Below are 17,841 nucleotides of genomic sequence, written 5' to 3' on the forward strand. Positions count from 1 at the left end.
TAAGCTTTAAAGGAGTTGTAAAGTCAGAAGGTTTTTTTATCTTAAAGAGTTAATTCCCCTTTAAAAAACTTCCCATATTCCTGTCAAGATTGCCCAGGGGATTGAGGAAGCCCTCCTGGGAAAAACATGTTGGGACAATAACTTCATATCATCACCTACTCTGAATATGCTACTTTTTACGCAATAAAAATGATAATCTGCTAACTTTTTACGCTATATATATATTTAAACATGTATTGATAAAATTTTTAATGATTTTGTGGTACTTTTGTGTTAAAAGCACTGCCAAAAATCCCACAAAAATGTTTCCTGTAAATATAAGACTTTGCATAGATTATCAGCTTCTTGCACTGTCTAGCATTGGGAAATGTTAACAAAGTCTATGGTCACTAGGTGAATTATTGACAGCCTGAAGGTCTGTTGGTAACATCTGCTTAGGAAAAATACATCAAAGACTAATATCATAAATAATAGTATTCAAAGAGGCAATTGCACATACTATTATAGGGATAACATATTTAGATGTAATGCAATGTTTTTGCATTGTGCCTTTAAAAATCTAATAAAAAGTTCATTCAAAACATGAATAATAGAGTGAAATAAATTACTGTGCGAATACATTAAAATCTTCAGTGTAAATGTGAATAAAAAGTCAATTCAAGTGAATAATCCACTTATGATATGCCCAATGAGTTCCGTCACCATTCCACATGCAGCCTCTTACCAAATGAGAAGACCCCAGATTATAGGTGGTGTAAATACGTGAACACTGCTGCTGCCAGTGTTTCCAATAGAAAGGGAACCACAGGGCATACCAATAGGGAGACTTGGTTAAATCACCTCAATTGCTTCATAGATGTTAGGCCAGCAAAAAAAAAAAAAAAACACATAACAGCCTCTCATAGTGTAAAAAATACCTGTGTATCTAAATTCAATATCTTTGCATATATGAGTGTGTCAAACAATGTACAGCGCTGCTGATTTCGGCTCCAGCGTGCGCCATGATGTCAGCACAGACTCCTCCCCGGGACTTTATATTCACAACACAACAACATTGGTGGGCACTTGTATTTTGGAATTATTGAGTGCAGCTATGGGATACAATATGTTTGTTTTTGTTTTGTTTTTTTACTTTCATTTTTTTTTGCACTAAGTGCAGTTTTTTTTTTATTTTAAATATTTAGATTTATCCAAGGATAAAAACTATTCCCCATATAAAGTTGAATAATCCCCAATAAGGTTGAATTGAACCAATCTAATTTTATTCCCAGAAGACCTCAATAGCAATTCCTAGTCAGAGAGCGGCATCTGGTGGGTAGGTATAATGAAATCTTAAGCAAACATTTGTTTAATGTATAAGAAGTGCCTCCCAATCAGATGTAGGTATATATTCTAAACTACACCCTCTAGGCTAGTCCTTAGATAAGGGAATTTTAGGAATAAAATTGGAAAGTTTATAGTTTAAAGGGGCAGGCTCAACAATCCTCATCTTCACTCTCTCATACATCAAGGCTGCTCGATCTAATGCCGCGTACACACGAGCGGACTGTATGGCGTACTTAGTCCGTCGAAACACATTTCAGCGGACAATCCGCCCGTGTGTGGGCTTCAGCGGACTTTTTCAGCGTGCAGTCTGGGGTACTAAGTATTTAGTTTTTTTCGAAATTCTGTCCGTCATACTTTGGTTTCAGCGGACAGTACGGTCGTCAGTATGCTAGTTCGACGGACTAAGAATGGCGCATGCCCAGAAAGGATTTACACGGCGGAAGGGTGCTTTGCTGTGTCTTGGACTTCCTATTTCTAGTCCCGTCGTACGTGCTGTACACGTCATCGCGCAAGCTTTCGACGGACTGTTTGTGCATCCGTGTGTGGTCAAGTCCGTTCAGTGGAAAGTACGACGGACTGTCCGTCGGATTGTATGACGAACTAAGTATGCCATACAGTCCGCTCGTGTGTACGTGGCATAAGACACTCGATTGACTGATCTGAAAACCCTCTGCACATCCTCAAGAGGTCAAATTCAAGCCACTCTTCGTATTCTACAATCAAATTTAGTAGAAACATTTTCACCCTATCATAAACAAACATTTTCTTCCACTGATTGCTGTAGAAGGGGAAGGTTCTTTAATAGAAGAAAATACGAAACAAAATATTCCCATGATTATTATTTATATAAATAAGAGTTCATGGATAAACATTTGGTTATTATTAACATACTGATATGCTTTAATAAAACAAGTCAGTTATTTGTAGTTCCAAATTATTTTTTTTCATTTGTTTAACTTCCAGTCCTGTATTGCCACTACAAGCTCACATCACTGTTCCTGAAAGTGCAGGGCAGAACAGCACAAGATTTATTTGTGATGACTCCTAGCAATGAAGACACTAAATCAAAGAGGTATGTAGAGAAACTTTAATTTGTAGGACTTGTTCTCTCTACCATTATTAGCTGAGTGCTTAGCTGTTGGCTCCCACCATGAATCCTGTAAATGCAAGGTACAGAGTGCATTCTGAACACTGTCTATAACGTTTGCACAGCAGCTAAATCTGGCTACCGTACTTCTGTATTTAACAGAATATATGGAAGAGTTTCTTTGTGTTATTTTGACCTGTACCTGGAATGTAGGACAGGCAAGTAGAACACTTTTGCAAAGGTCTACACCAGATTTAGCACTGTATATGAGACAGATTTTCACTCAAAACACATGCACAACTAAGAAGTGGTCAGGAACAGATTTTACATTGCATTAATATTATATATTTAGCACAAAAGAGGGAAGAATTTCTTAGGTCCCAACTGTCCCTCATTCAGAAAGAACTGTTCACTTTTTTGTTTTTCCAGGTCTTAACAAATTCTGGTTTGTGTCCTGGAGGCGGAAGAGTTTGAAGAGCTTTGGTTAGGATAAAATCTCTATCACTAGGTCCACATCCTAAGCCCCTAAGGACATCATCTAGTGACGAAATTATAATTTTTATTTATTTATTACAGCTACTTGTATAGCACTGTCAATATACACAGTGCTTTACATATATATTGTACATTCACCCCTTAACCACTTGCCGACCGCCGCACGACGATGTACGTCCTATTTTTGAAGAGGGATATCTCGGTAACGGCAGCAGCTGCTGCCACAACCGAGATATCCATTTCTTCAGGCGGCGGTCGGCTGTACGATAACGGTGGTCTCCGCGGCGGATTCGCCGTGAGATCACCGCTATCGGCCGCGGGAGAGGTGCCACCCCCCTCCCGCCGCCCTCCCGCCACTTACCGGAGCCGTCGGTAGCGGCGGAGGCGATCGGGTCCTTTCATCTGCTGGGCATAGAGACAAGTGAGGCTAAGATGGCCCCCACTCGTCTCTATACCATAGGAGGGCGGAAGCAACGTCAAAACGTCACTTCCGCCCATACCTCTTAAAGTTATATTTTTTTTAAATGTCAAATTTTCTTTTTTTGTTTTGTTGCATTATAGCCCAAATATGAGATCTGAGGACTTTTTGACCCCAGATCTCATATTTAACCAGTTGCCGACCGCCGCACGCCGATGTACGTCGGTAGAATGGCACGGGCAGGCATAAGGACATACATGTACGTCCCTTGCCTCCCGCGGGTCGGGGGCCCGATCGGGCCCCCGCCCGGTGCCTGCGGCGGTCGGTATTCGTTCGGGAGCGATCCCGGACGAGGGGACGGCCATTCATTTATGGCCACCCCCTCGCGATCGCTCCCGACGAATGAAATGGCAGCGTGACATCACTTCCTCTCCTGTAATGTAAACACAGGAGAGGAAGTGATGTATTCTCTCCTCCGTGTCGGTATTTTCCGTTCCGACACGGAGGAGAGCGGATCGGTGAGTTGCACCAACACTCTACACACACAGTAGAACATGCCAGGCACACTCACACCCCCCCTTTACCCCCCGATCACCCCCCCAATTACCCCTGCCCCCCAGTCACAGTGACACCAATGTCATTTTTTTTTTTTTTTTTTTGCATTGGTGTCATTTGTGACTGTAATAACTGTTAGGGCAGTTAGAGTTAGCCCCCTTTAGTTCTAATGTACCCCCCTAACCCCCCCAATAAAGGTTTAACCCCGTGATCACCCCCCGTCGCCAGTGTCACTAAGGCTGGGTTCACATTGCAGCGGTTTATGAGAACGAATGTGATTCGCACCGCACTGCAGTGCAAATCACATCCGATCTCTGTGCGATTCGAGTTCAGCCATTCGCCGCACCCGCCGCACCCGCCGCAAATTCGCACGGGACCCTTTTTTTGGCCCGCAGCAGAATCGGATCGCATGGGTGTTCACACCATGCGATCCGAGTTTGCAGATCGCACTGCGATATGCGAACTGATCTGGGGGTGTCAGTAACATTTCACTGACACTCCCAGCAGTTCGCATAGGGCAGTGTGAACTGCCGCCGGGAGGCATGCGATGCGGGAACCCGCCGCGGATTCGCGGCGTTTCCGCATCGCTCCAGTGTGAACCCAGCCTAATAAGCGATCATTTTTCTGATCGCCGTATTAGTGTCACAGGTGACGCTAGTTAGGCAGGTAGGTATTTAGGTTCGCCGCAGCTTTTTATAGCGCCAGGGACCCCCATATACTACCGCATAAAGCCCCCTGATTGCCCCCTAGTTAACCCTTTCACCAGTGATCACCATATAACTGTTACAGGTGACGCTGGTTGGTTAGTTATTTTTTTATAGTTTCAGGGCACCCGCCATTTATTACCTAATAAAGGTTTAACCCCCTGATCACCCGGCGGGTGTCATTTGTGACTAATAACTGTTAGGGCAGTTAGGGTTAGCCCCCTTTAGTTCTAAGGTACCCCCCTAACCCCCCCAATAAAGGTTTAACCCCGTAATCACCCCCCGTCGCCAGTGTCACTAAGGCTGGGTTCACATTGCAGCGGTTTATGAGAACGGATGTGATTCGCACCGCACTGCAGTGCAAATCACATCCGATCTCTGTGCGATTCGAGTTCAGCCATTCGCCGCACCCGCCGCAAATTCGCACGGGACCCTTTTTTTGGCCCGCAGCAGAATCGGATCGCATGGGTGTTCACACCATGCGATCCGAGTTTGCAGATCGCACTGCGATATGCGAACTGATCTGGGGGTGTCAGTAACATTTCACTGACACTCCCAGCAGTTCGCATAGGGCAGTGTGAACTGCCGCCGGGAGGCATGCGATGCGGGAACCCGCCGCGCATTCGTGGCGTTCCCGCATCGCTCCAGTGTGAACCCAGCCTAATAAGCGATCGTTTTTCTGATCGCTGTATTAGTGTCACAGGTGACGCTAGTTAGGCAGGTAGGTATTTAGGTTCGCTGCAGCTTTTTATAGCGCCAGGGACCCCCATATACTACCGCATAAAGCCCCCTAATTGCCCCCTAGTTAACCCTTTCACCAGTGATCACCATATAACTGTTACAGGTGACGCTGGTTGGTTAGTTATTTTTTTATAGTTTCAGGGCACCCGCCATTTATTACCTAGTCTCACTAGTGTACCCCTAAATTTAGGGGTGTCTACTTTCCAAAATGGGGTCATTTGGGGGGGTTTGTGCCATCTTGGCATTTTATGGCCTTCAAAACTGTAACGCCCTTAGAAAGCCTGAAGGCGGTGCTTGGTTTTCGGGGCCCCGTACGCGGCTAGGCTCCCAAAAAGTCCCACATATGTGGTATCCCCGTACTCAGGAGAAGCAGCAGAATTTATTTTGGGGTGTCATTTCACATATGCCCATGGCATGCGTGAGCAATATATCATTTAGTGACAACTTTGTGAAAAAAAAAAAAAAAAAAGTTTGTAATTTTCCCGCAACTTGTGGCAAAATATAAAATATTCCATGGACTCAACATGCCTCTCAGCAAATAGCTTGGGGTGTCTACTTTCTAAAATGGGGTCATTTGTGGGGGTTTTGTGCCATCTTGGCATTTTATGGCCTTCAAAACTGTAATAGGTAGTGAGAAGTGAACTCAAAAATTTACGCCCTTAGAAAGCCTGAAGGCGGTGCTTGGTTTTCGGGGCCCCGTACGCGGCTAGGCTCCCAAAAAGTCCCACATATGTGGTATCCCCGTACTCAGGAGACGCAGCAGAATTTATTTTGGGGTGTCATTTCACATATGCCCATGGCATGCGTGAGCAATATATCATTTAGTGACAACTTTGTGAAAAAAAAAAAAAAAAAAAAAAAAGTTTGTAATTTTCCCGCAACTTGTGGCAAAATATAAAATATTCCATGAACTCAACATGCCTCTCAGCAAATAGCTTGGGGTGTCTACTTTCTAAAATGGGGTCATTTGTGGGGGTTTTGTGCCATCTTGGCATTTTATGGCCTTCAAAACTGTAATAGGTAGTGAGAAGTGAACTCAAAAATTTACGCCCTTAGAAAGCCTGAAGGCGGTGCTTGGTTTTCGGGGCCCCGTACGCGGCTAGGCTCCCAAAAAGTCCCACATATGTGGTATCCCCATACTCAGGAGAAGCAGCAGAATTTATTTTGGGGTGTCATTTCACATACGCCCATAGCATGTGTGAGCAATATATCATTTAGTGACAACTTTGTGTAAAAAAAAAAAAATAATTTTTTTTTGTCATTATTCAATCGCTTGAGGCAAAAAAATAAAATATTCAATGGGCTCAACATGCCTCTTATCAATTTCCTTAGGGGGTCTACTTTCCAAAATGGGGTCATTTGGGGGGGTTTTGTACTGCCCTGCCATTTTAGCACCTCAAGAAATGAGATAGGCAGTCGTAAACTAAAAGCTGCGTAAATTCCAGAAAACGTACCTTAGTTTGTAGATGTGACAACTTTTGCGCAAACCAATAAATATACAATTATTGACTTTTTTTTTACCAAAGACATGTGGCTGAATACATTTTGGCCTAAATGTATGACTAAAATTGAGTTTATTGGATTTTTCTAATAACAAAAAGTAGAAAATATCATTTTTTTTCAAAATTTGCGGTCTTTTTACGTTTATATCGCAAAAAATAAAAATCGCAGAGGCAATCAAATACCATCAAAAGAAAGCTCTATTTGTGGGAAGAAAAGGACGCAAATTTTGTTTGGGTACAACATTGCATGACCGCGCAATTACCAGTTAAAGCAGCGCAGTGCCAAAGTGTAAAAAGACCTCTGGTCATTTACCAGCAAAATGGTCCGGTCTGAAAGTGGTTAAGAGGACCTGTCATGCTTTTTTCTATTACAAGGGATGTTTACATTCCTTGTAATAGGAATAAAAGTGATCCTTTTTTTTTTTTTAAAACAGTGTAAAAATAAAGAAAATCAATTAAAATAAATAAGAAAAAAAATGTTTTAAAAACACCCCGTCACGACGAGCTTGCGCACAGAAGCGAGCGCATACGTGAGTAGCGCCCGCATATGAAAACGGTGGTCAAACCACATATGTGAGGTATCGCCGCGATCGGTAGAGCGAGAGCAATAATTATAGCCCTAGACCTCCTCTGTAACGTACAAAATGCAACCTGTAAAATTTTTTAAATGTCGCTTATGGAGATTTTTGAGGCTAAAATTTTGACGCCATTCCACGAGCGGGCGCAATTTTGAAGCGTGACATGTTGGGTATCAATTTACTCGGCGTACCATTATCTTTCACAATATAAAAAAAATGGGCTAATTTTACTGTTGTCTTATTTTTTTATTCAAAAAAAGTGCGCTTGTAAGACCGCTGCGCAAATACGGTGTGAAAAAAAGTATTTCAATGACCGCCATTTTATTCTCTAGGGTGTTAGAAAAAAAACAATATAAAATGTTTGGGGGTTCTAAGTAATTTTCTAGCAAAAAAAACTGTTTTAAACATGTAAACACCAAGTCTGAAAAAGAGGCCTGGTCCTTAAGTGGTTAAAGGGGTTGTAAACCCTTGTGTTTTTTCACCTTAATGCTGTGCTTTAAGGTAAAAAAACAGCTGTCAGTGACCGGACCCCCAGCCTCCCATTTTACTTACCTGAGCCCCATATTTCCCTCGGCGGGGACACAGCATCCCTCTCTTCAAGGGTGTCCTGGCTCTTGATTGGATAGATTGATAGCAGTGCAGCCATTGGCTACCACTACTGTCAATCAAATGACGCGGGCGCCGGGGGGCGGGGCCAAGTCCGGCATTCGTGTCTATGAACGCAAATGCTTGACTTGAGAGCACGCCTGCAAAGTAACCCCCCGAGAAAGAGCTTCTCCTAGTGGGTTATCTGATGTGGGGAGGAGCCGGGAGAGGCACTGGGGGACCCCAGAAGATGAGTCATCAATCGAGTTGAGCTGCACAGTGGAGGTGAGTATGATATGTTTGTTATTTAAAAAAAAAGAAAAAAAAAAGAGGGTTTACAATCACTATAAGACCCCTTTCACACCAGGGCGTCTTATAGCAATAGAAATAGCGCCTGCAATCCGCCCTAAAAAAGCTGCACCATTGTCTGTAGTGTGAAAGCCCGAGGGCTTTCACACTACAGCGGTGCGCTGGCAGGATATCAGGGAAAAGTCCTGCCAGCAGCTTCTTAGGAGCGGTGAAGGAGCGGTGTGTTTACCGCTCCTCCACCGCTGCTCCCCAATGAAATCAATGGGGCAGCGCTGTAATACTGCCGGCAAAACGCCAATAACGGCGTATTGCTGGTGGTTTTAACCCTTTCTCGACCGCTAGCGGGGCGTAAAAGCGCCCCGCTAGCGGCTGAAATGCACCGCACATCCGGCGGTAAAACGCAGCTAAAATAAGCAGCGTTTTACTGCCGACGCTATGGGCTGTGTGGTGTTAAAGGGGTCTAAGGAGCTTACAATCCAAGGTCCTTAACTCAAATTCATACATAAACATATTCGAGCAAATTTAGACAGGAGCCAATTAACCAGCATCTCTTTGGAGTGTGGAAGGAAACCAGAGTACTTGGAGGAAACCCATGCAGACACAGGGAGAACATGCAAACTGCAGGCAGTTAGTGTATAATAGTGTATATTAATATGTAGGGCAGAGCCAGAGGTACTGATATCATCACACACAGCAGCTGGCAGGTCAGAGCCTTTTGACTTTGTGAAACATACTGAGAGAATTGGTACCTATTAGTTTACAACTGCGTAATGCACTACGGAGGTTGTTTCCTGTCTTGGCTATTTTTTTCTTTTTTTTTTTCCTGGGAGGGATAAAGGCTATTCCTATTTCCTGAGTGCCAGGAAATTATCTCTGGGGGTCAATTTTCTCTGGTAAGCAAGTTTGCTGAATGAGTGGAGGTGGGATCATACCAAAGCTGAAAGTTTCTTTTAGCATAAAAAAGTGTTATACTGTACTTTTTTAGTGCATTTATCATCACACTTGTGAATTGATAATGTATGGGTAATATTAAGCCATTTGTGTATTTATTCATGTTTTGTGCATTTATTTGGATCTTTGCACCATGCAGTGTCACAAAGTATTGTACATTTTTTTTTCTTTCTCATATATGATCATTTCACTGTTTATAGCGTGTAAGCAACTGTTTACAATTGCTTACTTTTTATCACACAAGTGATAAGACCTTTCACTGTTTATATTGTGTGTGCGCCATGTGTTCAGCATTTATGCAATTTTTTCACAATTTGTAAAAACTTTTTGTTTCTAGTTGTGTTTGTAAAGTAAAATTTTTTTCATTTAATCAATGATTAGTGCAGAACTTTTTTTTATAATTACTTCAAATAACCTAAGTGCAGATTTGAAAAATATTTTATGCTAGGTTATCCTAATCTTACCTGTTAGCCAGACCTTGTTAATTTGTTTCAGCTGTCCACAGGGCTTTTTATAGGTGAGCTGACAAATGTTGAGGGCTCTCTTTCACTCTCTCTCTGCTGTGAGAGCTTGCTGCTGGCTGCTGGCTGCTGGCTGCTGGCTGCTGGCTGCTGGCTGCTGGCTGCTGGCTGCTGACTGCTGGCCAAACACCAAAAAAAGTACATGTACTGCCTGCTTGTTTTGGGGAACGCATTTGGGGGCATCCCATTGGTCTGGAACTGACATAAGTTTAGTTAGTGGCTTGGACATGCTAAAGTTTTGTTTGTTTAATGCTAAGGATTTGCTATACAAAGTCTTCCTGCACTGATTTGTGTTTGTATAGTAGCCACACCTCATTATTAGCCTTGACTGTCTATATATATATATATATATATATATATATATATATATAGTGGGGAAGGAAAGTATTCAGACCCCTTAAATTTTTTTACACTTTGTTATATTTCAGCCATTTGCTAAAATCATTTAAGTTCATTTTTTTTCCTCAATGTACACACAGCACCCCATACTGACAGAAAACACAGAATTATTGACATTTTTGCAGATTTATTTAAAAAGAAAAACTGAAATATCACATGGTCCTAAGTATTCAGACACTTATCTCAGTATTTAGTAGAAGCACCCTTTTGATCTAATACAGCCATGAGTCTTTTTGGGAAAGAGGCAACAAGTTTTTCACACCTGATTTGGGAATCCTGTGCCATTCCTCCTTGCATATCCTCTCCAGTTCTGTCAGGTTGGATGGTAAACATTGGTGAACAGCATTTTTAGGTCTCTCCAGAGATGCTCAATTGGGTTTAAGTCAGGGCTCTGGCTGGGCCATTCAAGAACAGTCACTGAGTTATTGTGAAGCCACTCCTTCGTTATTTTAGCTGTGTGCTTAGGGTCATGGTCTTGTTGGAAGGTAAACATTTGGCCCAGTCTGAGGTCCTGAGCACTCTGGAGAAGGTTTTCATCCAGGATATCCCTGTACTTGGCTGCATTCATCTTTCCCTTGATTGCAACCAGTGGCCCTGTCCCTGCAGCTGAAAAACACCCCCACAGCATGATGCTGCCACCACCATGCTTCACTGTTGGGACTGTATTGAACAGGTGATGAGCAATGCCTGGTTTTCTCCACACATACCGCTTAGAATTAAGGCCAAAAAGTTCTATCTTGGTCTCATCAGACCAGAGAATCTTATTTCTCACCATTTTGGAGTCCTTCAGGTGTTTTTTTTTTTTTTAGCAAACTCTCGACGGCTTTTGGCTATTTTCGGCCGCACTCGCCCGTTCTCGGCTATTTTCCGCCGCACAGGCTGCAATGCAAGGCTGCAAATGACTGACAAGGCTGCAATGCAAGGCTGCAAATGACACTGACATGGCTGCATTAATGGGCATTTAAATGTAAGTTATTTTCCTTAAACTTACCTCCTAAAAGTTTTTTTCTTTAAAATTCCCTCCTAAACTCGGGGTGCATGTTATACGCCGATAAATACGGTAAATAAAATGAATTAAAACTATACTCTAATAAACCATCCATACAATTAAAATACAACATAGAATAAATAACACAGATTAAAAAATAACAGAAAAGCAAACTATCAAAATGCAAATAATAAATCACTTTCTCTAGCATTACTCCAAATAATTAACCACTTAATAACCGCCCTATAGCCGAATGACGGCTTTAGGGCGGTTTCTTAACTGTGGGAGGCCGTCATATGACGTCCTCCCAGAATTCCGCTCTTGCGCGCCCCCTGGGGCGTGCACTCGAGAGCATCCGTGACCGCCGGGTCCACAGGACCCGGCGCATCACGGATCATGGTAAACGGCCGCTCGTCGTGGCCGTTTACCACGTGATCGCTCCGTCAAATGACGGAGTGATCACTTGTAAACAAACCGGCGTCATGTTATGACGCCGGTTCCTCCCTCCCCCTCTCTGTACCGATCGGAACAGCGGAGGGGGAGGAGATCGGTGTCAGCAGCGATGTGGGCTGCATCTGCAGTGCCCACATCGCTGCTCACCGAAAATTAACCCCTCAATTCCCTGCAAATACTCTGCAATACCCTGCCATTACTCTGCATTACTCTGCAATACCCTGCAATACCCTGCAATACCCTGCAATACTCTGCATTACCCTGCATTACTCTGCATTACCCTGCATTACTCTGCATTACCCTGCATTACCCTGCATTACTCTGCATTACCCTGCATTACCCTGCATTACTCTGCATTACCCTGCAATAGTCTGCATTGCACTGCAATACTCTGCAATACTCTGCAATACCCTGCCATTACTCTGCATTACTCTGCATTACTCTGCATTACTCTGCATTACTCTGCAATACCCTGCAATACCCTGCAACGCTCTGCAATGCTCTGCAACACTCTGCAATGCTCTGCAACACCCACCAATACCCTGCAACACTCTGCAATGCTCTGCAACACCCGCCAATACCGTGCAACACTCTGCAATGCTCTGCAACACCCTCCAATATCCTGCAATGCTCTGCAACGCTCTGCAACACCCGCCAATACCCTGCAACACTCTGCAATGCTCTGCAACACTCTGCAATGCTCTGCAACACCCACCAATACCCTGCAACACTCTGCAATGCTCTGCAACACCCGCCAATACCGTGCAACACTCTGCAATGCTCTGCAACACCCTCCAATATCCTGCAATGCTCTGCAACGCAATACTCTGCAACGCCATACTCTGAGATACCCAGCCATACCCAGCCATAGTCGGTGATACCCTGCAATACCCAGCCATAGACACCCCCCTCCCGCTGCCCTCCGGTGCTTCTACCGACTCGCCAATACTATCAAATCCAGAATCTTTTTTTTTTTTTTTTTTTTTTAGGCTTCCCAGCTTAGAGGTGAGATGCGGGGTCTTATTGACCCCACATCTCACTGTAAAGAGGACCTGTCATGCCATATTCCTATTACAAGGGATGTTTACATTCCTTGTAATAGGAATAAAAGTGATCAAAAAATTTTTTTTGGGGAAAAAAATGTCAAACTAAAATAAATAAAGTAAAATGAACAATAAAATTTTTTTTTTTTTTTAAAGCGCCCCTGTCCCCATGTGCTCACATGCAGAAGCGAACGCATACGTAAGTCCCGCTCACATATGAAAACGGTGTTCAAACCACACATGTGAGGTATCGCTGCGTACGTTGGAGCGAGAGCAATAATTCTAGCCCTAGACCTCCTCTGTAACTCAAAACATATAACCAGTAAAAAAAAAATGTAATCGTCGCCTATGGGGATTTTTAAGTAGCGACGTTTGGCGCCATTCCACGAGCCTGTGCAATTTTGAAGAGTGACATGTTAGGTATCGATTTACTCGGTGTAACTTCATCTTTCACATTATGCAAAAATTGGGCTAATTTTACTGTGTTTTTTTTTTTTTAAGCACAAAACAGTTTTTTTTCCAAAAAAAAGCATTCGAAAAATTGCTGCGCAAATACCGTGCGAGATAAAAAGTTGCAACGACCCCCATTGTATTCTCCAGGGTGTTTGCTAAAAAAACATATATAATGTTTTGGGATTCGATGTAATTTTCTAGCAAATAAATGATGATTTTTACATGTAGGAGAGAAATGTCAGAATTGTCCTGGGTGCTCCAGAACGCCTGATGGCGCTCCCTGCATGTTGGGCCTCTGTATGTGGCCGCACTGTGTAAAAGTCTCACACATGTGGTATCGCCGTACACGGGAGTAATAGCAGAATGTGTTTTGGGGTGTAATTTGTGGTATGCATATGCTGTGTAAGAAATAAACTGATAATATGACAATTTTGTGAAAAAAAAAAAAAAGTAAAAAAAATCTTGATATTGCAAAGAATTGTGGGAAAAAATGACAACTTCAAAAAACTCATCATGCCTCTTACTAAATACCTTGGAATGTCTTCTTTCCAAAAAGGGGTCATTTGGGGGGTATTTGTACTTTTCTGGCATGTTAGGGTCTCAAGAATTGAAATAGGCCGTCAGTACTTCAGGTGTGATCAATTTTCAGATATTGGCACCATAGCTTGTGGACTCTAGAACTTTCACAAAGACCAAATAATATCCACCAATTTGTACTTATTTTTACCAAAGATATGTAGTGGTATAAATTTTGGCCAAAATTTATGAAGAAAAAATTACTAATCTGCAAAATTTTATAACAGAAATGAAGAAAAATTCATTTTTTTACAGAATTTTCTGTATTTTTTCTTTTATAGCAGAAAAAAATAAAAAAACCCAGCGGTGATTAAATACCACCAAAAGAAAGCTCCATTTGTGTGAAAAAAAGGACAAAAATTTCATATAGGTCCAGTGTTGCATGACTGAGTAATTGTCATTCAAAATGTGAGAGCACCGAAAGCTGAAAATTGGTCTGGTTATTAAGGGTGTTTAAGTGCCCAGTGGTCAAGTGGTTAAAGTGGTTGACTGAAGTTTTTTTACCTTCATGCATTCTATGCATGAAGAAACTTCAGTGTGCAGCTCCCCCCTCAGCCCCCCCTAATACTTACCTAAGCCCAATATTTATATATATTTTTTTTACATGAACAATTTTTATTCAGGAATATGCAAACATACAGCAGATGAACAGGTGATTGTATTCCATAACACAGCGATCAAGATGTTTTTATGTACCTGTCAATGCTGGTGACTGACGCTCTAGACATCGGGAGATGGGGGTGAATGGTACCTAAGCCCAATCTTGATTCAGCCATTGGCTCCTGCTGCTATCAATCACAGCCAGTGAGGCGGGAGTGGGGGGCAAAGCTGAGCCGTGCACTCTGTGTCTTTTGGACATAAAGAGCTGGCTCCGGAGCGAGCACGTATGAGTGCCCCCACAGCAAGTGGCTTTCTATGAGGGCACTCAGCAAAAGGGAGGGGCCCAGAGCACTGGCAGGGGACCCAAGAAGAAGAGGATCGGGGCTGCTATGTACAAAACCACTGCACAGAGCAGGTAAGTATGACATATTTGCTGCTTTTTTTAAAATACTATTATTTTATAAACAGTTTAAAGTTATACCAATATAATATAAAAACTACATAAAAATCCTGATCATAAACCAGACTTCATATACCTTCCTATCGATTTACTAATCCTAGCAGCATAAGGATTAAAAACATTGTTGATTGAGAGAGTTTAGTTCTGCATTAAAGTGTTTAGCCTGCTGAACATTTTCAGGCTCTGCTGCAAGTGCATACACTGGAGGAAGGAAAGGGTGAGCAGATGAATGTATTCACTGTTGTCGGCCTGCTGATGCTCCTTTTTTGTACAATTGTAGGCTGAGGGCAGGGAGATGACTTAGCTATAATGCTCAAATGCAATAAAAGGTGCTGCTTTATCCCTCATATAGTCATGTCATTTTAATTTCCTGAAATTTACATAGCCCTGCCAAACAGCACAGTTTGGCTGACAACATGAGTTTTCTCTGCTGCAGTTAGGCATTATAGAAAAAATTGAGTACTGTGATATTTTTTATTTTATTTGCACCAACAATTTTTCATGGATGAGCTTTTGGGGTGTGTCCCCTTCTTCAAGGTCCAAGGTCACCTCAAGCATTATAGTGAGAAACAAAAAAAGACACTGTGCTAGAGGTTTCAGAACACTTAAACACTTTTTGTGAAAAAGGTGTGCAATATGGAAAAAGCTATTAGCACCAAATACAAGATGCACTAGGGGTCATTTACTATAGCGATGTGGCGTTAATTAGCACAATTTAGTGCTAATCAGTACTAAAATGGTATTCACTATAGCGCAGGTAAAAAAAAAATACTCCCAAAATCAAATTTTACTATAGTTCCCTGAAAACAAATACCGCCCAAACCCTTAAGCCTCATACACACGATTGGATTGTTGGTCAACAAAACCGTGGACTTTTGTTCAAAGGGCGTTGGCACAAACGTGTTTTGCATACACACGGCACACAATTGTTGGCCATAAAATATGAACATAGTGACATACTACGTTGTTTTTAAGCTCTTTTGCGCCACCCTTTGTGCTCCTTCTCCTAATTTCCTGTTAGTAGAAGTTTAGTGAGTGTTGATTCACCCCTTTTCATTTTGCACTTTTCATTTCATGCTTTTCAGTCCGTTTCTGAATGGTCGTTTGTTAACCAGCCATGTTGTGGAATCGGAGGAGATAACGTGTTATTTATTATTGGCCTTGGATTTATTGCTTTGACATTATTTTTTTGGTTGAATAATGATTTGATTTGGTATATTTTCTATATTTTTGGATGCATAGAATGCCCTTTTTGGTTACGTTCTATTGGCAGATAGCATGTCTAATTTTATTTGTTTTCTTTTTTTAATGAACAATAAAAAAATTGTGGAGAATAATACTTTGTGGTTTACTTCAAATGACAGTTTGGGAGTAGGCAGTTACATTTAAAAAAATACAATGTAAAATTAAGGGACACCAAAATAGTTGTATCTTTGATCTTAAAAACTATGGGATAATGGTGTTGTGGTAACTTGCCCAAATAAGAAAAAAAAAAGCATAATAATATTATTCTTTATCACTAGAGAAAAAAAGCCTTTGAAAATTAGTTTGCAATAACTCCATCAGTATCACCAAGCAAAGCAGCTTCATTATTATCCCATTAAAGAAGAAGAGAATTGTGCAATGCATTTTGAGTTTTCATAATTTGCCACGTCATGAATCTTAATTCTCCATTACAAACGCTATTTTACAAGATCGACCACTTCTGGCTTGTCCTTGCTTCTGAACATGTGTGTTTGTACTTTGGACTTTTGTGTACACACGCTCGGAAAATCCAACAACAGACATTTGTCCACGTAAAATTTTAAAACTTGCTATTCAACATTTATCTGCGGAAAATCCGGCAACAATTGTGCAATGGAGCATACAAATGGTCAGATTTTCCGCCAACAGCCTGTCATCACACATTTCCCATCTGAAAATCTGATCGTGTGTACGAGGCTTTACTCTGCTAAAACCTGGAGTAGTGCACATGGAAATAATGTTTAGAACATGATATAGTTGCCTAAATGGTACTGAAATATGCAGTATATTGTTTAAAGATATTCTGCTTTTAAACTGTGTGAAAAAAAATATTTCTACACTGAAATATCTTTAAAAGTCTGAAAAGAGATAAATTCCCCCTCTCTCTACAACTAGGTGCCAGCACAACTGAGCATGCTCAGACCTGAAAACAGCTCTCATGGCTTTTTTACAAGGCGCTATAATAAATACCAAAATTAGCGCTGGGCTAAAATGCGTTTTTGAGAATGAAAATTGGCGCAATTATAGTCCAATGCAAGTTTCAGCCATTGATTCTAATGGTACAATTGTAACTTCCCCAAATAAATACTTTTAATGTTGAGATGACATGTGTCTTTCTCTGAAATAAATGTTCCTTGCAACAATGTCGCTGCTTCTATTTTGTTTTTTCTCATCTATTTTGTTTTTAAGAATGCTAGAATGTGGAATGTTTTGATAAAATATATTTTTCACTGTCACTTTCGCTTGTTACTCTCCATCTCACAAAAATCTTTACCTAAACTCACACAGATGTCTTTACAAACCACAAACAATACCATTGCTGATGCAAATTTAAAATGGGTCACAATTTTGTGTGTTTTTATTATTTCCAAATAATCATAATTTGAGTCCAAACAATTTGATATGTATACCAACATCAGAAATCAAAATGTAATTCCTAAAAATTAGAGGGTAACATCACTATTCTACACTCACCCACCAAATATCACAGAATAAATAAAAAAGAATAACTTTTGAGTAACGTAATTCCACCACCTATACGTCCAAAGAAATGCACTATATGTGTATTTGTGGGAGGTGGCCCTGTGTCTTAGAGGTTAAAACTTCTGCTTAGCATCTCTAAGGGTCGAATCCCAAGCATGCCACTTCATGTAGAGAAGTTGTCCCATCTCCCTATGTTGTTAAACATAACTCCTGACTCAGGTCCTAAAACTATGTGTAGGAGGGTTCCACCACCATTGTAAATCTTGCCAGATACACTATCTAACCAAAAGTATTGGGACATCTTCCTTTACACACACATGGACTTTAATGGCAACCCAGTCTAAAGGCCCAAACACACTATTAGATTTTC

At 41.5% G+C, this 17,841-nt stretch overlaps 1 protein-coding gene across 2 annotated transcripts in view; it reads right to left on the reverse strand.

Annotated features, from left to right (window-relative positions):
• The window catches only part of DOCK11 (dedicator of cytokinesis 11), a 551,771-nt gene that overhangs the window by 84,183 nt on the left and 449,747 nt on the right, over nt 1-17,841 (reverse strand). The gene's annotated exons all lie outside the window — the stretch shown is intronic.

Source organism: Lithobates pipiens, unplaced genomic scaffold (genome assembly GCF_037356315.1).
Source record: "Lithobates pipiens isolate NorthernLeopardFrog02 unplaced genomic scaffold, aLitPip1_a1.2 Scaffold_1, whole genome shotgun sequence".
Taxonomy (NCBI): Eukaryota; Metazoa; Chordata; class Amphibia; order Anura; family Ranidae; genus Lithobates; species Lithobates pipiens.